The sequence below is a fragment of the Typopeltis vanoorti genome, chromosome 21 (assembly GCF_054136105.1).
Source record: "Typopeltis vanoorti isolate ZY-2024b chromosome 21, IOZ_Tvanoo_1.0, whole genome shotgun sequence".
NCBI lineage: Eukaryota > Metazoa > Arthropoda > Arachnida > Uropygi > Thelyphonidae > Typopeltis > Typopeltis vanoorti.
Window position 1 is genome coordinate 60,851,009 of NC_143569.1, and position 27,881 is coordinate 60,878,889.

At 34.8% G+C, this 27,881-nt stretch overlaps 1 protein-coding gene across 1 annotated transcript in view; it reads left to right on the top strand.

The window, feature by feature from the left end:
- LOC150094895 (uncharacterized) overlaps positions 1–13,620 on the top strand; it is a 53,683-nt gene extending 40,063 nt beyond the window's left edge. Inside the window, exon 3 of the mRNA XM_090411326.1 lies at positions 12,024–13,620. The gene's annotated coding sequence lies outside the window, so the exon portion shown is untranslated. The remainder of the gene's footprint in view (positions 1–12,023) is intronic.
- Positions 13,621–27,881: the final 14,261 nt, after the last annotated feature.

The window sequence follows — 27,881 nt, forward strand, 5'->3', positions numbered from 1 at the left end:
AAAAAAAATATTTCTTAAAATAAGATTCTCAAAATTAAATAACTTTAGTAATTTTTGATTTTTAATTGCATAATTATGATTTATCAAACATCAAAAATTCTTATCAAAGAGATTCTAAAATTATTAATTTAGTCATTTAAATTATTAATTTAAGTTTTTTTTTTGGCTAGATGGGTGAAGCAAAAATGCTTTTCATATTCCCCGTTATCTGTAGAATAAAATATATGGATATGGATATGATGTTATTGAGCTATAAGCTCTGGTCATGGCGGGGTAACGGCAATAGCCAAGCCTCAGTTAAGACTTCATCGGCTACAGCATTGCCATCTGTTACCCTCTGGCTTTTCCAGAATTTCTCCACCCATTAATAATAATAATAATTTAAGCTTTATAGTCCTTATAAGGACTGGCTTAAAGGGGTAAAGCAAGAATGCTTTTCATGTTCCCCGTTATCTGTAGAGGACAGTATAGGGATAAGGTGTTATTAAGCTATTAAAGCTCTGATCATGGCAGGAGGGTAACAGCAATAGCCGAGCCTCAGTTAGAACTTTATTGGCTACAGCATTGCCATCCATGCCCTCCAATGGTATTAATCACCGCATCTCACGGTCGATTATGCTACATTCACACATCCGTAATTTTTTCTTCTGTTTTTCCTTTCATATATCATTTTTATATAATTCATTTATTAGTGTCTTTAATTCAGTTCAATTATTTTTTTCAGAAAAAGAAATTTAAAATTTTTCTAAATATGTTATACATAATAAATGTTACAAATAAATATTATCAGAATCGAGCTCAAAAAGCGAATACCAACTTTAAGAAGTTTAACATTATGCATTTTAAGATAATTTTATTCATTTATTTAATTGTTCGAAATTTTGCATTAAAAAGTAATTCTACAAAAATTAATAAAATGTTTATTTTGAATAACAGTATTTTAGTTATTTTTTATTTAAAAATATAATAAATACTTTAAAAAATTTGTTAAGACAGATATTCCACTGATAACAAAAAAAAAAAAAAAATCTAACTTTTTGGCTACTAGTGGTGATACAGAAATGCAGTACAAAAGACGTACACAAGGTCTTACGATCACACTCAAGTTAACAATTATCCTGAACAGGCAGGAAAATGCAGAACAGGTGTCTTTACAACGAATGATTCCAAAAGGGAAAAAGATTTTACACGTGACCAACAATGCGTTTCGACTCCCCTTTTCACTATTATTCGTCACGTCAAGTCTTTTAGGTGCAGTGCTAGCAGTAAGTGAGCCCAAGAAGTAGGGGGAGATTAATATCTTCAGAACCCTCCTTGGACGTAGCTTTTCCATATATTTCTACTTATAATGACATCCTTTCACTTCCTTAAAATCCTACCGGAGATTAAAATGGTGGGTCCTAGTTTCGCACGCAGATGTGCAATCCGTCTTCACACCAACTCCCACACCCCCGCCTAAACCCTTCTACGTGCAGTAGTAGCACACGGCTACTTGGAAAGATAAACGACATGGATGTGTACCAACTAGCAGACTCGGTTCAACGAGAGCTATGTAACGGACCTAAGGGGTGGGTTTCGGGGTTATATATTACTCGCTGTTTGTATTAAAAAGTGACTTACACCTTCCAAGTAAATTATTTCCTCTGATTACACGGTTGCACAAGAGTGATGATAGGGTTTGGGATTAGGAATCCACTCTCTGTGTTTCTTCATACACGAGGATTGATATCGGACTTGTAATGAGTTAAAGTGCATGTTCAGAAGACAAAAAAAAAAAAAAAAAATATTTCATAGTCGTAGTGAAGTTTTGAAAAACATAATGTTAGGACAGCATCCCGTTTTTAAACATTTATTTAGATATAACTAATTTTATACAATCAAGTCATTAACATCTGCACATCAAATCAGTATGTAACAAGCGCTGTATATGCTGCCTTGGAAAAAACAGGTTTGAATCTTGTCTAAGATGGGAAGAATCTTTATATATATTTTTTTAATTGTTAAAAATTCAAAATATTTCTAAGGAAATGCACTGACTTCCTTTTTTGACGGATATACTTCTAGACAGTGGCGTAGCTAGGGGGAGGTCCTCCCCGGGCGGCACTTCGAACCTTACCCTATACGTCGTTTTGATTTTTTGTAATATTTTTGGTATTTTAGTATTTCGAGGGACGGCAAACTGGGATCGCCACCGTCAGCAAAAGCTCTAGCAACGCCACTGCTTCTAGATGCATCCTCTCCTACGTCAAATTTTGCAATCCCTCCACTTGTCCCCCAAGTTTTTACAGTTAGTCAACTATGCCTCCCCTTCTCCCAAACCTAAATATCAAAATTACAGTAATGGAACTGTTCTTCTGAATCTAGTATTTCTATCCTTGTTAATAGTGTCAATAGATAAATTTTATGAATTATAAGTATTATTTTTACGGCTATTTTGCCTACTTTTGTTTAGGAGTGTCCCTTTTTAATGTCATTGGCTTTTTACTCAAGAATTCTAAGGGCATTGCAGATGTATTTTACAGACAAATATATGTAGCACAATAGAAGAAAATTCGCACATACCTTTTCTTGGCTGTTGTTGCCTGTCTTTTTTTTTTATGAATTATTTTCAGTTAATTGAAATTCTTATACTATAAAATTATACTTAAATATATAAAAGTATTTGTTATAAAATTAATTTTATATATAAATTATTCCATTCACCAACACCTAACAGTATTTCTATCACATCTAAAAGCTTACATCTGTCGGTTTTCAATCACTTCTCTCTTTTTTTTTCCCCCTTCAGTTTTCTTTGTCTGGGTGGAGTCCCTTTTGGCTAGCCTTTTTCCGTTTCTCAGTTTTCACCTTTGCTACATATCGGAAGTGAGCGATTTAGTCGTCACGCATGACCGGAAGGTGGAGCTGGTGTTTTTTACCTTCTGTGTTCAACAAGAAATTTCCGCACTCGTATAGTTTTGGTATCTAAGCAACCACATTATTTTTACAAAACTAAACAGGAACGAAATGTATTTTGGAGAATAAATTTCCTTTTTTTTTTTTTTTTTCCCTCAGAGGAATCCATGCACTTGTGCATGGATTTTCAGTTATAAGAAAATATAGAAATTTATTAGTAATGTGGAACGTTTCAATAATTTTTGGGATTATTACTAAATTATGTTGAAAACATAAGATGGAAACTTAAAAAAAATTCATATGCTTAACTTCATTAACTAGATATATCCAGAATAACATTGCTAACTATTTTGTCCACTAACAAAATTGTATATCATTTCGAAATTAATTTTAATAGCTATAGTACCGTGTATATATGAGTACAACGAAGTTGCTGTCAAAATCATCATAATGCTAATTAACACACACAATCAACCTAACAAACATCACAGACACACAGGATAAAGTTATTTACAGACAGCGATATATATATATATATATATATATATATATATATATATGAAGTTAAGCTCATCGACTTCTTCTGGAGCCATAGGAAACACGAGGTACGTAGGGCTTTTCTCCGTGTCTTCCCCCCCCCCCCACAACCACAATCAAGTAGGGTTTACCCGGCTGATCTTGAAATATTTCTATTTCATTAACACTGTTCGAACCACACGGAAACCATTGGCACTAAATCACCCATCTGGCAATGTAATTAAATACTTCATTGGATATTTCCTGCCCTGTTTCGGGACCACTGGCCACCGCTGGATCGAAGGTGGAGACGATGGCAGAGTGATACTCTACAATATGTAAAACACTAAAAAGATTTGTCACAGATGGGGTTCTGGTGCTTCAGCTTAGCCCAAAGTAGCTGTACTGGAAATGTGTTGATGTTTTTAGTTGTGAAATGCCTGATCTGGTTACGAATGAAGAGGTGCTCTTTACGAACATCAAAAACAGTTGGGAACAACCTTTTCACCTGGATTTGGCTTGGAGACTCGCTTACGGCCGATTACCGGTGAAACTAGTAAAATCACAATATCGTTCCCGAACTTGTGATCCCTTTTGTGAAATATGCTATGCAACTAAAACTGTAAGGCACCTCTTCTACCACACCAGCGCAATGCACGTGGCGAAGGCTGGCTGAATTGTTTAAGATCCCGTTGCCCACTTTCTCTGGGGTGATACTATTGCAGTTTCACCCACTGGTGAGAAAAAACAAAAAATACTTAATTTTTCTCATCAGTGTTCTGAAATATCCCATGTGGAAAATACGTAAAAACATCTCATCACTGAGGAAGACGAATTACAAACTGTTTCTCCGCCTATCTCCTTCGATTCCTGGAGCAGGAAAGATTCCTTTTGGGCGAAGAACGGTCCTTAAGGAGATGGCGTAGGCCACCAACCATATGTCAGATTACACAAGGGTAGGAATTAAATTGTGTGCATATATTTATAATCATTGTTTTTGACCTTTTAAACTCAGATTTTATTCGTTTTATCATTTTAGTCTAATTTCATTTTGTTCTAATGTAAGGGGTTGGCCTGAACAAACCCGGACAGCGAAGGCCAACATCGAGGTGGTCCTGAGCCCTATTAAGGCGGGATCTCCAGGGCCAGGTCTCCGTTTTTTTTTATCTGTTTATTAGGTTCTACAGGCTTTTATGCTTCGTATACTGGTTTTATAGTATTTATAATATTGTTTTTATCTGTTTACTCTTGTAAACAGATAAAAAGTCCCCTTCTTGGGACTTTTCCTTTAATGAGTGAAAAGTCAAACGACCTTTTTAGAAGTGTGCGGTGGATCAACAGCTAAAACTGGTCAACTGAGGCCTCTTCCTCTCCTCTATCACTATCTCACTGTGTCTTTTTATTTCCTCTCTCTGTGTGCTGAATCTCAGTGCTATTTTATTCTCAAAGCATATATATATATATCAGAGTTCCGATTCCATCAACTCTCGCAGTTCGATTCTGCTGAAGCGCTCTTAATTGCATTTGCTTGCGATCTTGGTCTTCTTCTATTTATTTATTTTTATTCAAATACTTTTCTTAACGTTACATACCTGTTCTATTTAAGTAACAATACTCTCTAAGATCAACTCTGTTTACACATTCTTGAGTATTCACATTGTCAAATTCGTTTGTATAATGGAAACATTTGTGGTGGCAGCACTGAATGTTCTTGTTTGGTTTTGTTTACACTCTGTAGTTCGCAGGTAAATTCGTTAGTGAGTACTGAGTGATAATTTGTGTTAAAAAATTGTAAAATGGGAGACTTATCTATCCGATTTTGAAAGAGAAGTCGTTGATGTGTGTTTAGCTGGAGTATCAGTGACAAAATCTGCTACATTAGGGGGTATCAAGATCGACAGTTTTTAAGATTATGTTGGCATGCGTAGATCATGGCAAGACAACATTATCGAAGAGAAACAGTGGGTACAAATCAAAAATGACAGAAAGAGATGGTCGGACACTGAGAAGGATTGTTTTGAAAAATCACAGAACTACTGCAGCACAGGTAACAGAGAACAAAAAATGTCCGGTGCGAGCTTCATAAATCCAATATTCATTGTAGAGCTGCAATTGCTAAACCTCCGATTACTGAAAAAGAATGGTCAGAATCGTAAACGACTTAAAACCTGAACAAGAGATAACTGGAAATGTGATATGGTCAGATGAGTCGATCTTCACGCTGTTTCCTACATCAGGACGAGTTTGAGTTTGGAGAACACTCAAGGAAAACTACAATCCGAAATATATGGTTCCAACAGTAAAGCATGGAGGTGGTTCTTTGATGTTCTGGGCAGCAATATCATGGTACTCTTCATGGCAAAATTGCTCGCAAGTGATTATTTGAACATTTTGAATAATCAAGTACATCTCATGATCCAAATGTTATTTCCACCCAATAATGCAATAGTCCAAGACGACAATGCCCTCCCCCCCTCATTCAGACAGCTTGTACTGTACAGTCGTGGTTCAAAAAAGGTGAAGGTGAATTTCAGTACCTTCCCTAACCGATACAATTACCAAATCTGAACATTATTGAACCGCTGGTATTGGAGACTAGATTATGAAACAGATTCTCCCACCTCCAAGGCATTTAAGACAACTTGAAGATGTCCTTCAAGAAGAATGGTATAAAATTCTACCAGAATCTAAGAATTCCAAGAAGAATTCAGGTTCTACTGAAGGCCAAAGGTGGCCCAGCACTATATTGATAAAGAAATATGTATGTACCTGTATAACAAGTGTTTCTATTATTTTGTCCAACACCTGTATATCTTCATATTTTAGTACATTTTCATATTCATATAAACATCCATTACTTTCAGTATATTCCATTAATATCATCTGTTTATTTTCCCCATAGACCTCTCATATCTCTGGTCATTAGTCTTTGATCAACTGTTTTATTTTTAATACATTTCTCCGATCGATATATTAATATTGTTTTCAACGCTGTTTTGTAATCTATTTCTATATTTAATTTGCCACCTGGTTTTCCCTTTCAGTCGTTTCCGACCGTAGGTGTCTTTCTAGGCATTACCCACAAAGTATTCCTGGTGAGATGTTTACAGAGTAGTTCACCATTGCTTTCCCCAACCACCCCAATTTGATCCGGGCTCGGGACCGGCATATGGCTGGGACGTATTCATCACTGTAATCCATGTGTGTTCACGGCGCCTGTTTGCCTATTCTGGGGAACGAAAAACCCCTCGGTATGAGACCGGCTAACTCATTTTAATTTGCCACATTCACTAAAAATTGTGACGTATCTGATTCATAGAAGGAAGCAAAGCTTTTTAATATCCACCAAAAATTTTTCTCCACTTTCATAATGTTTATCTTCTCATGCCTTTTTTTGTGTAGATACAACACATAATTTTCATGCATTTTCCCCCCTTTGTATTCTCTAAGAGTGCATGCTAAATTACAATTAATAACTTTTTATAAGATTACTTCTTTCAGTGTTTCTTTAACTTACCGTGTTCACCATAGAATTCGTATTTTTCTGTCTTTGTAGATAACTTCACCACATGCTTCTCTGACAGGGCCAAACAGCTTTTTATTCATTTAACCACTACGTTAGTCAACTCTGGTTGTTTGGTTCTGTTTTTCAAACTGATTTTTTTCTTTTATTTTTTCAATACACAATGCTTGTATATTCAAGTGTATACAGTTTGCATCTGAGAGTTATTTAACTTCGATTATTTAAGAATGTTTAGTATTATATACATTTTTTTTAGTGGAATATTCAATTTTCATCCTGCTGGACATTAGAAGGCAGTCACTGCCTATTCCAAATCATCCCGTGAATTTTGGGCAATGGGAAGAAATGGGATGAAATTCATGAACTGTTTCCTAGAATCGAATTGTCGCCTTTTTTTTTTTTTTTTTTTAAAGGAATCCTCTAGAAAACGCATTTACTAGCAATCTTACATTTTCTTCCCCCCCCCCCCTCCAAACTCGATAAGCGTCTTCCCTTAGTGTTGTGTCTAGACAGTTGCCGGAGAAGTTATTCCAGCCGTAGGTCGAAAGGTTACTGGTTCATGGTTGTTGCTAAGTGCGCTACGATCTGCCCTTCCGGAAATACTGCGATACGTGCATGTGACACACGGGATATATGCAAGGGTTCAGTTCCTTCTCTCTCTCTTTCTCTCTCTCTGAATTTCGGTCAGAAAGGTTTGCTCTTTCAAGATTGATTGCAACGTAATTAATGTTCGTCAGAATCCTTCCTTCCTTCATTCCACTATTAAAGTGACTTTCTTTTGTAAACTTTTTTTTTCCCCCGTTATTTATCCTCTTGTTCCTTTCTGAAGCATAACCGGAACTAAATTTTAAATTAAATAACTGGAAATGCATTGCCCTTAGTGTTGTCATTGAATCCACTTATTCTGAGTTAAAGAACTGAAAACGAATCACGATTATTAATTTTTTTAACGATAATTGAAACAAAAAAAAACAATAAAAAATAAACAAGTATGCAAATAATTTTCATAATTCAGAATAAAGATGTTGCATGGGTTACTTCGGTATTGTGCTCTCCAGAATAGCTACTCACTTTCCTAAATAAATACATTTTTTGTCTTGTTTTATAAAAAGAATTCCATGCTTACATACACGGAGAAAACCTATACATAGTTGACGTTGAGTGGCATGACAGCTGTAGGGATTAGTATGAAGACACCATTCGATGAACAAACAAAAAGCAATGGCCTTCATAATGAAGTATCATAACCGAAGTATTGCGAGAAAGTTTCATATGTTTTTATGTTGAGAATTAAGCAGGATGGTCTTGATAAAACGCAAGATTAAATGATCTCGATGTGAAAACTACTGTAAGAAATTGCATTTTTTTTTCAATTGATTATGAGGAGTCAATATGAGGTTTGTCTTTTTGTTGTACCCGACCCCAATACCCATCAATGCTGATTTACCATCAAAACAAAATTACCGTCTTCAATATGGTAATTTTGTTTTCTTTTTAATTACCGAAATTATTTTTTAACAATTTTTTTCCACTGCAATACTATATCACAGGTTATACTGCATACAAAATAAACTCAGAACATGCCATCTTATTCTAATGGCATCCGTAAAAGAAATGAAGTTATAAGTATTCAGATCCATCCTACCCAAATGCTCTTATTCATGTTTAGTGAACCTAATTTGTAACTAATTTTTTTTTTTTTTTTTGTCTAGATGGGCGAAGCAAACCTGCTTTTCATATTTCCCGTTATCTGTAGAGGACAATGTAAGGATAGGGTGTTATTGAGCTATGACTCTGATCATGACATGGGGGTGACAGCAATAGCCAAGCCTCAGTTAGAACTTCATTGGCTACAGCATTGCCATCCATTACCCTCCCTGGGTACCCATTTTAGTCGCCTCTTACGACATGCATGGGCTACATTGGGGCTACTAACTAAGTAAAGCAGTCTCTAAAAATTAAGACGATCCCTAGACCACTCCATAGTGGCCAAAAAATCGTCCAACTCAGCGTTGGTTCCACTCAGTGACTTCCCCCCCCCCCCGCCACCACCGAGAAGAACTCATATTCCAGGGAAAAGCATCCTCCGGCAAGGCCCCCTCACAGGTCACGCCGGAGAACACCCTCCCCAGAGACTCAAAATGCTCTCCCAGGACAAACCGCCCGAAATCTAAGCCCCCACCGGAAGCAAAATTCCGGAAGAAACCTAAGAGAGCGAAACTCGAAACTTTGTGTCCCATTTTAGTCGCCTCTTACGAAATGCATGGGCTACAGTGGGGCTTCTATGTAAGTAAAGCCGTCTCTAAAATTTAAGACGATCCCCCCCCCGACCACTCCCTACGAGTGGCCGCAAGACCGTCCAACTCAGCGTTGGTTCCACTCAGTGACGGGTCCCCCAACCACTGAGCAGAACCGCTCATATTCCAGGGAGAAGCATCCACCGACAAAGCCCCCTCACGGGCCACGCCGGAGAGCACCCTCCCCAGAGACTCAAAATGCTCCCTCAGGGAAAACCCCCGAAATCCAAGCCTCCTCACCGGGAGCAAAATTCCGGAAGAAACCTGAGAGAGCGAAACTCTCCGTCCATTTTAGTCGCCTTTTACGACACTCATGGATTTGCGGTGGAGCTATTCTTATCCCGGCCACCACACGGGGATAATTTGTAACTGTAATGCTTTGTGATTATTTTAAGGAGCAGATGAATTTTAAAAAGTTGTGTGAAAACAACACCCTGATTATCAAAGAAATAAATGGCTTGAAACATTATGTATTTGATATTTAAGTCGATTTTTTTTCACACACACACACACACACACACATACACTGGCTTGTGCCACTGGCCGATTGTGAAATAATGGCTGTGGTCATTTGACTGGATTGTGTATATCGGCAATAAACAATGTAATTAATAGATGATATTTCAGCGCTCTAGGAGCACCGAAATCATAATGATACAGTAAAGTAGTTCTTTACTTTGAAGTTCTATATATTCCATTCAGAAAATATACTGGTTACTTCTTTTCCCTTTACTTACCATGAAGATCCATTTCCTGCATTGTCTGATACATGGCAATCCTTAATCATTGTTTAAAATTTGAAAATGTACATGAGTTGCGGTAAGGAATGCCTAAGCGTAAAAGAAAACAAATGGTGCGCTAAACAATATTTATGGATCAAATAGGCAAAATTAATTCATTCAGAATAGTCGTTAAATTGAAAAGATTATCCTGTGTTGCTAAGGTTATCCACTCCTTCGGTTCTTAAGCATGATTCATTTATTATTTACTAGTTGTTGCAAAAGAAGCAGGACAGAAGCAAATTTTTACGTTATTTTTATGTATACAATAGAAAACTTTATGCAAAATAAATAAGTACAAATACTGAATAAAAATAGTGTTTAGAGTTTATATTTTTAGGTAATTTTTAATCAAAAATATATACACACTATTTTCTAAATCATATAATTAATATTGGCCTCATGGATTCTTCAAAAGTGCTCAATGCAACATTTATTTATAAGGTAAATAAATAAATATCATAGGTGATTCCTAGCGGCGTGAATAGCAAAGCAGAAAGCGATTAAAATTTCCAGCCAGAAAATTGATTTCTGTGATGAATATGTGCTTATCTTGTTTACAGTTTACTTTCAGAAAAAGCCTTTGTTAAAAATGTGATTTTTAGACTTCTTTATCCCCAACTAATCAATCCCTCCATCCATTACCATGGAATTAAAAACATGCCTGCCTTTGTTATCATCTCACTATCATCTGCTCTTTTGTTATGGTTTTCCTGTAGAGATAAAGCAAATTATTTTGTCAAGAACAGCTCCTTAGATTGTATACTTCGATAAGCAAGGTGAATAGTTCTGCTAATCCTTTCATAAAAGTCACTATTTCTCGCAATGCGACCAAACTGTCGATTTTAATGGAAATATTATCTCCCATCTTCCGTTTATGGGTCCAATTCAAATTTTTGCTCAGCATCCCTTTCAAGTCACTACTCTGGCCGTAGTCACAGCTAAATATAGAACGCAAGTGATTATCCACTCACCGATCGTACAGCAGCTGCTTTTAAACCAACCAGCTGTTCATCATTTCACCTAACAAAGCTTTACTACTATCTGGTATTGCTTTGGAGTCTGAAGGATATTTCTATCATCGATAAAAATAGATTTACGCTAAACTGTGTGTGTGTGTGTGTTTATAATAATGACTTTTTCTATTTCATAAAGCATACAAAGTGTAATATTACATTATTATTATTATATGTTTTCATTTTAATTTTTATTTTCCTTGTCATCATCAGTATAACTTATGTAGGATATCTAATCTGCTGGTTGAACTGATCTACTCTAGTTTCTTAGATGAAAATATCATCTGACTTATCTTAGAAAACACAAAAATCAGGTTAAATGGTGATCTGCGCATGTAATAACAAACCACTCGTCCACCCGAAAAAAGACATGTGGTTTACTTCAGCGAACAACTCTTATCGTCTGTTTGTTACGTTGGGGGAGTGGCAGAGAGAGAGAGAGAGAGAGAGAGAGTATTTTGAAACGATATTACAATCAGAGTATAATTGGATATCCAGTTTCTTAGCAAAATCTTGAGGATAAATATCTACTACCACATATAGCGAACGGTCGGCGAAGATTAAGTGGAAAGTTTAGCTTCCAGCTATTTTTGACAGATAAAAAAATTAATATTTTTTATCTGTCATACACAGCAGACGTAAAAAATGACAAGTCTCTGAAAGTATGCGCCATCTTTTTCGATCGGTTTGATTGCAGAATGCGCGCGCAGCAAATTTGATTGCAATTTACTAAGCTATTTAACTGACCAATCATCTGTCTTTCTGATTATGCATTACTACGATATTCGATGACAGCTCATCATAAATATTTAGTAGTTTTCCTGCAACATATTCTTACTTATTTATGATATGATGATCTTATTTATGATATTTCAATGTGTAAAAATTTGGAAATCAGATTACTAATACATTGGTTTCATAATTAGCTAATGCAGTACTTATTTATGTATTATATACATTTCTTTAATAATTATTGTGATTGTTGATATTATTTCAGGTGTCGCTAGTGTGGTGACTGTTGCACCCTTTCATTTCTCTATTAGTGGATTCTATCAAGAGATGTGATTGTGGCTGGAAATGTAACAACACCAACTTCTAGTCTGCTCTGTAAATTATAATCATAAGTGGAAAAGCTGTTTTTGTTTCTGCAGCTAACAAATTAATATATTACTGTCGTTGGTTAGAGCTGTGATGATAAGCCTAACCTATTTTTTTGTTAATATTGTAATGTGAGTTTATACATATTAGTTTATGTAATTTCAGGTCTGCGTCTGCAAACGACGTTTAAAGGTATATTAGCCGAAAAATACAGCTAATTCTCTTTTTACACGATTTCGAAATAACACGGTTTAGAAAACAAAATCAATTATATTTTTACACGGTATATTTTGATTTAACACGGTTCAAATGGCGCTTATTTTTAAAATTTCTATTTGAATTCAGTTCTTAAAAAGTGTATTTCCATTATAATTATTATTTACTAGTACAGTACATGTGTACTTCAACTTGAATTTTGGGGACCTCCCCGCCCCCCTCGATGTTGTAAATATCAGGAATTAATCTACGCAACAGAATGTAGACAAATGCCAAGTGGAAATCACAAAGTGTTGGTGCCTTTAAAGCAGCTAAGGATCGTTTGCAGCAATGCTTCAGGAGATCGTATATTAAAACCATTACTCACTAATCGATCCCTAACACCGCAGGCAATGAAAGGTGTGGATTTTAACACGTTACCAGTGCACTGGAAGGCAAATAAAAAACGTTGGGTTACAAAAGAACTTTTTAATGAATGGTTCCATCAATGTTTTGTTCCAGAAGTTAAACGCTATTTGACGGTAAAAAAATCTGGGCTTTAAAGTTTTATTGATTATAGACAATGTGCCTGTCCACCCTGTTTTAGAAGACCCGAATGTGGAGTTTTGTTTTTTGCTACCTAATACAACCACTAGACCAGGGCGTGATCTCTACCTTCAAAACTTACTACATAAGAAGAAGAACATTCCAATACATTTTGGATAAACTAGATAAGGATAATTTACTAACAGTTATTGATGTGTGAAAGAAATTTTCTATTTTGGATTGCATCAAACTTTCTAAGTTGGCATGATCAGAATTGAAACTATCAACTTTAAATGCATGCTGGAAAGTTACTTAGCCAGATTGTGTGAAAAAGAAAACCCTGTACCTTTGCATACAACTGAATATCCCAATATCATCAGATTAGCACATGCAGTTTGCGGAGAAGGATTTGATGATTTTTCGTCTGCAGATATAAGAATTGATGGTTGACAAGGCTGTTAGAGATGACGAAATAATAGAAACCGTCCTTGAGAATCTCGAGATGAAGAGATTCTACTGACTGCATGCGGGATTAATTAAAGAAGGGCTTCAAATATCTAGTAAAATTGCAAAGTCATTTTCTTGCATATGGTCCAGGCTCACACAAAAGAATGCGGTTACTGTCAGAAAGTGACGGCGAATAAAATTTAACTAATAACCATATGCGCGGGTGTATTTGGACCTTTTCGAATTTCTGTTTTATTATTGACACACACACTATTTTCGTTAAGAGACGTATATATATATATATATATATATATATATATATATATATATATATATATATATATATATATATATATATATATATATATATATATATATATATATATATATATATATATATTACACTGTTTTCATTTACACGATTTTTTCTGGAACCAATCTACCGTGTAAATGGAGAATTGGGTGTATATTGTTCTCAGCTTAGTCAATTCATTGTACGTTAAATTAATTATATAGAACCTTTGTTCATGAAGCTCCTCATTTTAAATATATGAGTTTATTATTTCCGATATCAAAGGGATAAGGTATTTATCGTTATTTTAAGATGAGAATAGCCAATTTGGCCTTTAATGGTGTTCTGAGTAGTCAATATTGCAATGAGGCGGATATTGTAAAACATCGCACATTTGAGATAACAACTGAAAATACTTTCTAAATTTGTGTATTGAGATGTCTTATTGATTTAATTTCAGCCTCTCTGAATAATTGCAGACATTGGTTTTCTGCTTAATAATATAACTTTAACGGAAATTCTCTAATTACTTTAGTGATAATATTTTATGCATCAGAGATATAAAATGGTGTTTGTTGTTAACTACACATATAAACTTCTTGTAACATGTTAGATAAAAGTTATATATGATAAAATAGTATATATATTATGTGTGAATATTACATGCGTGTGTGATGTATAAGTTTTTCTCTTTAATGATGGGATATTTGGATGATAAAGAGTAACAGACTATTGAATAATTTCCTTTGTCATGTTTGTGTATTAAACTTGTAGTGTAGATTCGAGAGAGGGAAACAGCTAGTCACACACATATATTTATATTTATTAAATTACTTAGGACTGTCAAATGCTTACTTTGTTTAACACACTTATGTCATTACAATAATTCCCTAAGAAATATCAAGTCGCATGTGTGCACATTTTTAATTGTAAATTTATTTGGACAGTTACTGATTTAATTTTCATTTAAATTGTCAAAATAAATAGCTGTCAAAGTAGAGATGAGTTAAGCAACCGAATAACATAAATACACACAAAAATTCTCAGGCATGTTGAAATTCAGAATCCAGACTGTTGATACTTGACTTAATTTACATCAAATCGGCACCTGAATAGTTGCCTCTAAATAAACATTTTGTGCTTGATAAAATAGTAACTACAAGTGCAACTAATATTAATTGCATAATATTAATAACAACTAATAGTAACTACAAGTTGCAGTTATTGTTTTAAACATTTCAATGATTTTACTTAATAAAAAGTGACTAACGAAAAAAAATTAACAAGCGTTCTGAAATCTATCTGCACTAAATCAATATTTATAGTAAAGAGATTTAATTGTCATTAATTTTATGTAATAGCGGTATTTATACATAGAATAAGAAGAGTTTGCTAATCATTCACATATAAGTTGTGAAAGGAGAATTATAAAAGTACAAAAAAAACCAGGAATTCTGGTCGATATTACAGGGTCCAGAAAACAGGTAGGAAGTACAAATTAAAGAGCTTAGTTTAGCAATCATTCTGAAGGCTCAATGACAGTATATATGGAGATCTATTAAAAATTTAATAGACAGACTTTTTTTGGATGGATCTTCAAGAGTAAAAGTTATGGAGTGAATCACATAGGTACCAGTTTCAGGAACTAGAGACAGTAACCCCTTAAGTACTCTCCTGGGTTAAAAGTATTAACTCCAATAGTAGGATGAGCACTAACGAATGGCTGCCTATCATATTTTCAATAATGTGTGCATCTAAATATGCTTGCTTCTCTATAGCTCTGGCTAATGTTTATTTGTCCTAATTTATTTTAGTTTTCTCAGCAAAAGTTTGCATTTCTTTTCGAATTCTTGTAATATTTTATCTTCAGTAGTCTTTATTATTATTATTATTACTATTCGATTATGAATTGTGTATTTTAATAGAAAAAATAATGCATGATATAAGACGAGAACATATAGAGAATAGACTACGAATGCATATCAAGTGAGTTTTTTTTTTTTTTTGAATCATGATAAGTGTAGTGAATTTGATTATCACCTTTCCATTTTTGTATTATCCAGGAGTTTGTTTCAAAGTTATTAATGTACTGAATTTCATAACAAGTAATCGATTTATAGAAGTAGCTCAACAAGTATGAAATCAGTAATAATTGACCAGATATTTCTATGATTTGTAGATAAGCAGTATGGACTTCCTAAAGTACACACTATCCTGTCACAGTTCACATAGCCTAAAATATTCAATAGATTCATAAAATCAATATATTCAATAAATTCATAAAATCAATCAATAAATTTTCACATTTCTCACTTTTAGTATATATATTCAATAAATTCATAAAATCAATATATATTCAATAAATTCATAAAATCAATCAATAAATTTTCACATTTCTCACTTTTAGTATAGTGCGTGTAATCAGCAGCCCAAAGGAGAATGAATTTGAAAGAAATAGACACACCTCCCTACAGGTCCTTATATATAAGGACTGGCTTAAAGGGGCGAAGCAAGAATGCTTTTCATCTTCCCCGTTATCTGTAGAGGACAGCGTATGGATAAGGTGTTATTAAGCAATTAAAGCTTTGATCATGGCGGGAGAGTAACAGCAATAGCCGAGCCTCAGTTAGAACTTCATTAGCTACAGCATTGCCATCCATTACCCTCCAAGAATATTGGATTCTACCACCTGACCCCCTCTCCCTCCCTTATAGTCCTTATATATATATAAGGACTGGCTTAAAGGGGCGAAGCAAGAATGCTTTTCATATTCCCCGTTATCTGTAGGGGACAGTTAGGATAAGGTGCTCTGATCATGGCAGGAGGGTAACAGCAATAGCCGAGCCTCAGTTAGAACTTCATTGGCTACAGCATTGCCATCCATTACCCTCCAAGGGTAATGAATGAATCGATCACCGCATCTCACGGTCGATTGAATCATTTTCCTCCTTTGCTCTACTAAACGTTGATATACATTATTTAAGATTTCCTTTAAAAGGTGTCTAAATTAATATGCTTAATATAATTAGTTTTATTTAAAATAATACTTGTAAACAGTAATAAAATATAGTAATTTTAAACTATCATGTTTTTGTTATTATAATTATTATAAAAATTAAATAATGTACAAATCATATTTCTAAAATGAGCGCACTGAAAAACAGTGCGATTTCTTATTAGCATTTTTCATTTTTTTAAGGATTTCTCCTGAGCAAAAATGGTGTATTCATCTCTTTAAAGAATGAATCATTGACTTGTTTTTTTAAAAAATAACAAAATTATTCTTTGCATTGCTTTTGGTAGTGTCAAGATTTTTTGTACCCATTTGATAGCAATTTACCATAGTCGTTTACTAGGAATTACAATAATTATCTGTGTATTCATATAATACACATAATAACTGAAATAAAATAATGGATTTCTATGAATGCAATTTTAATTATGAAAATAAATTAAAGTGACGAATGATACTTGATTCATATGATGTCGTTATTCTTGTCTATTTCTACTTTTTCTTTTCGTCTGCTTGCTAATCTATGGTGAATGCTCTTCTCTGCGTTTTTTTTTTTTTTTTTGTTAAAGTTCATTTACACACTAAAAGTTTTGTTCCATAAACTTTTAGTGTTTGGACTTGTTTAATGTACAAATTTTTAAATTCTATTTATCACTTGGCGATTGTGAAAATTATAGCTGTTTGAAAATGAAATGTACTTCTCAGAATGTATATTTGTTCGATGTAGAGCTGTTGCTATTGGATAAATAAAAATTAAACTTTACTTTGTGTTTACTGTTGTAGTTTTAAAACTTTGGGATATTTTAACCGTTCTTTTTAATTGATAAAGGTTGAATTATTTACAACAGATTACATAAAATATTATTGCGCTTTTTTTTTCTTCAGAATTGTCTACATGACTTTAGCCCCCCCCCCCCCCCCCTTAATAAAAAATTTCATTGCAGTCGCTAAATGGTTGTTCGGGGGTGTCTGAAGTGTCACTGAGGGACTAGCAAGTGGCAATTAAAATGACTGGATTTTTATTTTTATTCGCGTTCCGAGAAGATATTTGCGGGATGAAATTTACTCAACCTCATCACTATTCATGTGCAAGTACACGAACACAGTACTCGCTTTTCACTACTCCTTTCTGAAAATCGTGTACGGAGTTGCTATTTCCTGTCGTGGACTGCCAACGATACCCCTTTCTCTACGATGCTCTTTGTTTTTCTCTTCACTTCTCCGTAGTTTCGGATTTCTTAATAAGTGATTCCGGAACTAGGATGCAAAAAGAAGCTGTGAAGTTGGTTATTCTCGGAATGTTGGACCGGAAGCTAGTTGGAATGTTACGGGATAGAGAAGGGTGTCGGTCGTTATAATGGCCTGTTTATAGTCATATTAATTTTAGTATTTTACTTAGCAACTTGAAAAAAAAAAAAGAAAGTTTGTTTTATATTTTAAATTTCTTATTTACTTTGATCCTTCAATATCCATTCGACATTTCCGTTTGTTTCAACACTTGGGCTTCTTTCATTAGCAACACATCTTTCTATTCTACGCTGTAACATCGAACATTATTTCATCGACACGCTATCATGGATGCCCGTTATGTCAGTTATGACGTCATCGGCACGTGTTCAACTTTCTCTCTACTGGAGCCCTGAACAACTGCTCTGATATCCATTAAAATTTTCGTAAAGCATGTCAGCAGTGATTTAAAGATATTAATTAAATATTTAATATTAATATTAATTAAATCTATTAATAAAAATCTTAATAGCCTCGCGAAGATCGGATCACAGGAATTGACTGTAATGATTACGTTTACAACTGGTAAATACATCAAAATAGAATACGGTCTTATGTTATAAACAATGTATTTAAATTTTAAAATGTATTCTCTCAGTGTTTCACTAAAATTTGTTAATTTGTTACATGTTCATGAAAATACAGCAATCAAAATTTCATTTAGAATGGGTTATCGGAAAACAAAACAATTTTATCAAAACAATTATACCTTGATAATTCTTATTATTTAAGACAGGGCTATCCAACCTTAGGTAATCCGAGGGCCGCATTAGAAAAAAAAAATTATCAGAGGGCCTCATCATAATGCATATCTACTAATTTGGTGAGCAGCAGCGAGACAACCTCGACAGCTGAACAAACGAACAACACTAATCGCGCGCTCACGTTCCCCGTGAGCGCCCGGAGCATGCGCGTTGGAACAAAACAGTGTAAGAACGCTTCTTTGACACATCTAATATTTGAAAAACACGTGGGTATCTAGTGATGTAAAAACACCAAAAAAATTACCAACATCGAGATTATCGATTAGTGATAGAATTAAAATATCTAAGACGCATTCGATTCAAATTGTTATTTTATTTTTTTCGCTCGTGAAAATCAAAACCCACAGGCGGGACGCACAAAATCGCACCCCGGGCCGCATGCGGCCCCGCGGGCAGTGCTTTAGACAGCCCTGATTTAAGATAACTTCCCCTCGTATAACCAGATATTTAATTTACATTTTTAAGAAATGATGATTTATATGCAGAAAATAAAATTATGTCCGCTAAGGCCATAAGATCTAAACATTCCAGAAAGAAATCATTCACAAACCTACAGAAATATTATGAGAATTTTGGAGAAGGAAGCAGGGTTCATAATGATAAGCTGAGACTATATTTCTGCTTGTGATGTTTACTATTCATTACTAATACTATGTTCCAACATAAAATCGTACATTAGTTCTTCTAACTGGCCAACCTATTTTGCAAAATCAAAGAAACCTCAAGCTTCTAGATGATATTCGACCCGAAATGCTCAATTATCAAGATATAAACGTTTCAATTCTTGATTGTTTGTAGATGAGAGCAATTCGCTTGATCCATTGATCGCCATCGTACGTTTGTAGAAAGTATGCTCCATAAAATTGCTGCAGTCATCGCAGCGAAAAGAGGTCCTACATTTACTGTTGGTTCCTCACACTATGGGGTCTGTTGACTTCTTTATAAGCAGTGTATAGTGGTGTATACGATCGAAGTTATATTTTTCGTGTTGTTACGTACAGAATGGATGAGTCTCTTGCAAGAGTGTATAAAAACAGCATGTAAGTAATCAAATTTTTGATGCAAGAAATGATCAGTCTGTGGAAAATAGCGACATTACTTCACCAAGAAGCAAGAACTTCAATAACCCAGCCTTCTGCCGAAAGTGCATACCGATTGTCTTTGACACAGCAAAAGTTCCATTCACTAGGATTGTATGGCAAAAGCGAAACCTGAAGTGGATTGTAAAAGTATGTTTCGTCTCTAAAGCACTGTGCTAATGTACGTTAGCTGATTTAAAATCTTTCTTCGGTGGGATTCACATAAAAATGTCATATGATATTACAGCTATAAATTTAAGATAAAATAAAAATAACTTCGTAAGAATTTTATTTCCATAGAGATAGGAGTTTATCCTTCACTTTCTGAAGATTGTTAGCAGCATGTATCTACTCTTCAGCCATTGCTGATAGTGAGCTCAATGAATCAGAGCTTTCAGGGAGAGATTACGACAGACAAGTGTCACCATCTCGTGGTCACGAACCCTATCAGGTACATATTATTTCAGAACTGATGATTTCTTTCATGAATATTTTAAGCTGTATTAAAGAGCCAAGTTTATGGGAGGAAAACCCTACCTGCTTGCGGCAAAGATCGACTAGCTCATTGATTCATTTGGTTGGAACTAGAATCGAAACTCTAATGGTATGACATCTTTAGCCTCACTGCGTTAAATGCTTTGACATAATCGTAAACACCCATTAACACCAAATTTTCTAGAAGTTCATTATTATGGATATTGATCGAAAACACATTTGATGGAACAATGCAGGCTTGACAGAGAAGTTTGGGAAATTCATTTTAAATGAGAACAGAGAGCAACTAGATACGGCCCTCTGGACTTCGCTGAGCATTCGAGAGCTTATAGTGAGAGGAGTGGACAATGAGTTTATACCACTCAAGTGTTGTAATAATAATTTGGGAAACAAAGTGCAATTCAAAATGTAAAACGTTTTTCCAGGAAAATTTATAAGAGAAGCTAATCAGTCTCAAGGACACCGTTCTAGATTTTCGGTTGTTTTTCATTAAATATACCGTGCAAGCGATTACTTCGGTATATACGAGGGTGGTCTGAAAAGTTCTCCGCCTAACAATGAAAATACAAATTTATAATTTCACAATTATTTTTGTTTTTCAACATAATCTCCCTTAAGACTAATACATTTATTCCAGCGATGCTCCAGCGCCATTTTCCCGTCCCTGTAGTGGTTCTCAGTAAGATCTGCAAAATACCCCTCTACAGCTGCAATCACCTCTGGATTCGAAGAAAAACATTGACCAGCGAGAAAGAGTTTTAGTTGCGGGAAGAGATAGAAGTCAGAGGGCGAATTGGGTTGATGTTCCAACAATTCATAGTGCAGATCCCTTAATTTTCCCATTGCCAAAACACTATAATGGGCAGGTGCATTGTCCTGATGAAAGATGATTTTTTCTTCTACAAACCGGGTCTTTTCCAACGAATTTTTTCGTCTAGTCTGGTTAAAAGATCGGAATAATATTCTCCGGTTATTGTTTTACCCTTTTGAAGATAATTAATAAACAAAATGACTTTAGCATCCCAATACACCGATGCCATGACCTTTCTTTCCTGTTGATGGAACCGACTTTGTCTGCTTTGGCGCTGAAAAACGGCTTCTGTCCACTGTTTTGACTGCTGTTTGGATTCTAGTGTATAATACTGAATCCAAGTCTCATCCATAGTAAAAAAATCGAAGCACTAAATTAGTTTTATTCTCGTTAAAACGCTCCAAGGACTGTTCAGAGATTTTCATGCGAGTGCATTTTTGATCTGCTGTGAGCAAGCGCGGCACCCATCTTGCGCAAAGGTTTTTCATATGCAATTCTTCATGCAAAATATATCCTGCACGTTCTTTTGAAATGCCCATAATCTCAGCAATTTCACGCACTTTGACTCGCTGGTCATCCAATACCATATGGTGCACTTGATCAATGAATTCTGGTGTAGTTACACTTTTTGAACGTCCTTCACGTGGATCATCTTCAAGGCTGGTACGGCCACTTTAAAATCGGCAGCCCATTTCTTAATTGTCGAAAACAAAGGAGAAGATTGCCCATAAATTTTTATGAACACTTCGAATTTTCTTTTGGAGTTACAATCTTCTTTTACAAAGAATTTTTATAACCGCACGATATTTGCTTCAGATAGCTGTATAAAAGAAACTCCTTGATAGAATGATTTGCAATTTCCCATGGATGCTTATGACAGATGTACCAACTTAGAAAAAAAAAATCTTGCTGATAGTGTCGCCATCTGTGATCGAGGCCGAGAACTTTTCAGACTACCCTCGCATATGGAAATGAGTGAGAAAAAGGAATGATAGTTTAGTGTCTCGTTCATTCATGGCAATATGCATACGTTTTCTAATTCTACTATATTAGCAAAAGATATAAAATATAAAAGATATCAAGCTGTTTGGTTCGTTGATTGGCCAATAGATGGAGATGGATGTTGCCGATTCTTTTTTCCACTTTTTTAAAGTCACATGACGTTCTCCTGCGGTATTTCCGGTCTTTTTTTAAAGAAAATAAACAGATGCATTAAATTAAAAAAAAAAAAAACTACTAGAAGCCAATAAAAATTCTAATAGAAGATGTTACCCAGCCAATATTCCTGGCTGAGGTTGTTTCCACATTTTAAGTATGGAAAATTTCATGAGTGGTGCGATATACACCCTCTGTCCAAAAAAAAACCGAACTTTGCGAAAATAGAAGAAACTAGTGGCGCCACCTGTTGTATATTTTTGTGGTCGAAAGCGGCAACCATCATTAGTGTTGTATCAACTGCTTATGATATTTGTTTCATTAGAAGCCGAGTTATAGTGCTAAGAGTGACAGTGTGTTTTGACGTACTGTCGGAAAATGAGTTTCAAACGAAGAGCTGCGATTGACTTTTGTGTTAAACTTGGTAAACGTTTTACCGAAACGCATCAAATGCTTCAAAAAGCATACGGTGATGAATGCTTATCGCGTACTCAAGTTTATGAGTGGTTTAAGCGATTTCAAAGTGGTCGAGAGACGCTTGAGGACGACGAAAAGCCAAGCCGTCCAAAAACTGGACTGAGCGAAGTTAACATCCAAAAAGTGCGTGATTTCATCAAAGAAAATCCGAAATCGTCCGTGAGATTGATTGAAGATGAATTGGGGATTCCAAAATGAACTGTGCACAACATTTTGACCGAGAGTTTGGGCCTTCGTAAATTGAATTTGCGATTTGTTCCCCACAAGTTGACCGACAACCAAAAAATGTATCGAATTGAACACTGCAAGGACCTCATTAAAACCGCTCGTAAGGACTCAAACTTCCTTGAAATTACTGGTGACGAAACGTGGTGTTTTGAGTATGAGCCCGAAACAAAGCGCCAGCGTGCTTAATGGAGACCACCAGAAGAGGGGCATCCGGAAAAAAAGTCGCTTGGAGAAGTCAAAAGTAAAGACAATTCTGATTTGTTTCTACGATTTGTTTCCAAGGGCATTAACGACAAAGAATTCGTTCCGCCTGTCCAAATGGTCAATGGTGAGTTTTCCCTCGAGGTTTTGAAGCGATTGATAGCGAGAATTCGTCGCGTACGGTATGAATATCGTGACGACCGACCGTTCGTCAAAACACGCTGTCGCTCTTGGCACTATAACTCGACATACTAATGAAACAAATGTCATAAACAGTTGACATAACACTAATGAAGGTTGCCGCTTTCGACAACAAAAAAGATACAACAGGTGACGCCATTAGTTTCTTCTATTTTCGAAAAGTTCGGTTTCTTTTTGGATAGAGGATATGAACCATGAAGACTTCTAATGAAATTGAACCATGAAGTCTTCTAATGAAATAAATAAGTTTAATCATATTTCGATAAACATGATAAAAATCAAAAAGATCAGATTTATAAAATTTTTAAGAAACACAAGCTAAAAAATCCATTGGAAGAAAAGAAAAACCTTGGTTGGTAATGAAGTCACTTACAATATCGGTTTATTGTAAAAACAGTGTTATAACAACCAACAATAGTTTCGGAAACTGATTTGCCATTATTATAATAAACAAAGTGTGTTTTCAATTTTGTTACGAGTTGCCTTCATATTGCACTATTTAAATTATACATTCTTCTTAAATCATCTTATGTCCTTAGTCTAAACACTTTAATCACTAACATGTCGTTTTTGTAGTTCGTTCTTCGAAATTATTATTTTGATCTTGATCAGGCTTCAACAGTAAACATACAAACTACGTACTGTAAATATTTCAGGTTATTATCAAACTTCTAAAGTGATCTAAATCGCTATTTTCTATGTACAGAAAATAATATTATTATTACTTGCTTATTCCTCTTCATTCCATTGGGAACATATGGACTTATTATTAAAATCCTAAATATTTGAATTCAGATCTAGATTCAAATCCCGTTATGAGGCAAACAACTTTATAAAGCTTTTCGGTTGAAAGTGAGTTAGTCTGTCCCATATAGTTATCCCACTTTCAAGCAGGCAAACTGGCCAGAAGAACACACGTAGTTAATATATATAATACACCTGTCTTATAGGTGTGGCTGCTTAGGCCGTAATTCACGACAATCCTACCCAACCAACCACCACCACCACACCAAAAATAACAATAACCTGAAAGATTATCACTTGAACCTCATGAAATACATTACCAATAATAATAATAATAATAATAATAATAATAATAATAATAATAATAATAATAATAATAATAATGAACATTACAACATAGCGTAGAGAAGGTTCTCAACATTATTAGGGATATCAAAATTAATTATTGTAATGCTATTTTTCCGAAGTAGGAAAATCTGAAGGAAAACCTAGAACAGAGAAGGCATAAAGAAACAGCAAGACAAATAAATGACGAATTGGAAAATAAAATATATAATGTGGATATTGAAGCAGCCTACAGTTGCCAATTATATACTTCAGGTTTACCAACAAGCAAACAATCAACCACGAGAGAAAATGCTAAGGACCAGTAAGTTGAAAAGACTTAGAACATGTGCTGCTTAATGCTGACCAGTCAGAAAGACCAATAATATTCATCTAGGAATATTGGTGCTCATATCGCCAATCATGATAAACAAGTTATTATGATTGGTGATATGAACATCAATACAGCTGATCAAAATAATTGAATGTAATAGTCAGCTACAGCTTTGCAAATGCCGTAACAGATATAGCGGGAGAGAGAGAGAGAGAGAGAGAGAGAGAGAGAGAGAGAGAGAGAGAGAGAGAGAGAGAGAGAGAGAGAGAGAGAGAGAGAGTTTAAGAAAATTGGCTGGTGAGCTCATGAGTCCATCACATGAACGTATTCGTCTCAGATAATGAGTACCACACATACATAATTAAGAGAAAACTCAGTGATCGCTATTGTATAACATTAAAGTAGTTTACTAAAGAAACAAACGTCTCCATAGAACGATGCTATAAATCTACAAATCCAAAACACCATTTACAACAGCTTATCCACAAAAAAAAAAAAAAAAAACTTTCTGCAAGAAATATTCGATGTTATCCACAAAACATCCCAGGATACAGTGACGCACTCAGAGGGAGGGCCAAGGGGGCTTGGCACCCCCAAAGAAAAAAGGAAAAAAAAAACACGAGAAAATTTTCCAAAAATCTTTTCCTAATTAAAATTCATTTTTTTATTTATGTTGTGTCGTGTCTCTTCTATTTCTATACTAGTTATGAATTAGCAATCACTGCAAATGCTCAGTCATAAGTCGTATGCGATGCGTAGTGTCTATTCTCAAAAAAATCGTTAAAATAAAATGAGATATTTATCCTTGATTAACAATGAAATTCTTTTCATAACCCAAAACAACAAAAATACTCAAGTCAAAAACTCTCCCCAGAATACAAATCTCAAATTTCTAATCAGTGAAGAGTGATAGTAAAGAAATAATAATAATAATAAAAAACACGGAAGGGAATAAAAGAACTTCAAAAGAAAACCACGCTCCACTCCAACATCTCTCATTAGCAAGATGACTTCCCACAACGAGAACACTCCATGGCGCATCCTTCAGCCATATCAAACAGCTTCGAGGATATCATTTAGAAACGTGATTATAACAATGTCACATTTCATGAATTATGGCACACAAGCGATACGATTAAGCAGCAACACTTTCCTGATAACCCTGATGAAATTTTGATTTATTTTATTTTATTTATTTCTTGAAAGGCATTCTCTTCTGTATACCTAATGGAACAATTTCATATTTTTATTTATTAATAGTTAAAAAACCAACATTAGTAATTAAAGTTGATATTCAAAAGATATCCAGACTGTGATTTTACAAATAAGAAACCACAAGATTTGAAGTCAAATATTCTTTAAAATGAACTCCTGCTGCAACAGTACTCATCACTTCTACAAATTCTTGGAGATATTCTGTTTTGGGATCGTCCAAGAGTGTCTTCATTGAATTTAAAAGATGAATTATTGGATTTCATGGAGAGGGAAACGGGGAAAGTCTCGTGGAGCCAAACGTGGGAGTTTTGTTATGCTTGTAGCTCTTCGTTTTGGACAAAGAAATGTCAAACGAGTTGGCTATTGGTCTAGCTGGAGAGACAGAGAGAGAGAAAGAGAGAGGACCTTCATTTTTTCAATACATTTGGTGTTTTTTTTTTGGTCACGAGGAAATTTGATTCTTCAACCTACTCATGACTCTTGTTGAGTTTCTCGATCATGTCCATAATTACATCGAATGAGACACTTGGAAATTCCAACTGCTGCTGTCCCAAATGCTCTTTTTCAACCAATAATCAATCATGTCCAACTATATGCGGTGTCTTCTTAGCAATTGAAAGAAGGGACATTGCACCCTTTGATTGGAAAAGACATTACTTCGATTCTCGTGACAATGGGCTTTTTCAACTAAAGGAGAGTTACCGATCTCACATGATAATGGAAGGCACTTTTCTATCAGAATGTTGGGTATTTTCACAAAAAATAGATCAGAGAATGCACGCAATTTACAGTCAGTAATACAGTCTAGTAATGTGTTACGTTGATGTACTGTAGATGTTGGATTATGTAGTGAGACCAGCGATTTGTAAACTGTGTGCCAGGGAACCATAGGGGTTCCTCAGAGTAACTTGTATTAGATGTAGTCTATGAAAAAAAAAAACGAGTGAATGGAAAAAATACAATTTTTATTGAATTGGCATTTATTACTTTCGTATTTGTAATATCATCATGTTTTATTGATTGAAATATTTTGCAGATAACGATTCAAAAATTCAAATTTAAAAATTAAGAAACACCGATGTAGATAGCGAATTGTACGGTGTAGAGTAGTCTCGCACGATGAGTTCTGGGACTCCATGGAGGTATCATTCCACATCGTTCATTTCTGAACGATAATAATCATTGTTTGAGAGCACAAATAGCATTCGATTGTGGTTCTTCTCATTGTTTCTTTCTGTCTTTCACTACTATGCATACATCCCACCGTATGGCCAATTTTTATTACCCAGTTTAATGCAAACATATTACAGTGTGAAGACGTAATAATAGTGTCTTACCCTTCAATATTCTTCCAGGAGTTCCTCCCAAGGGCTAAAAAATTATACCAATCAAACACAAATAAGAATTTATATAATTTTAAAACTGCTTACTTATTATATTATATTACTTATTACTTATTCTAACTACTTATTATATTTGCCATTATTAATTCCAAATATAATTCTTCTTCACCATCAATAGCCATTTTCGTACACTGCTCGACAAATCCTTCCCCAAATTTCTCCAGCCTTTTGAGCTCTTAGGTCATTACTTTCATCTTTCCAACGTTTCATGTTTAAACTGAATACGTCATGGCTGAAGACGAATTTTAAAAAAAAATTCAAAAAGTTTTTGGAAAGAAAATCCTCCCACCTCCGTATGAGACCGATTGGTTCACCTTTCTTAATGGATGTCGGAGGGAATGGTGGAAATTTTGGAGAGTTTCTCTTAGAAGCAAGGAGGTTTACTTGGAATTTAGTTGGATAGTTTTTTTTTTCCCAAAGAACCTTGGCTGATCTTGCTTGAGAGCATCTGCTGAATACTCCTGTACGTCAAGCGTTTATTTAATTTTAATTCTTATCATTCTCTGAATTATACTATATTCATTGCCGCTTTTTCTGATCGCCCTG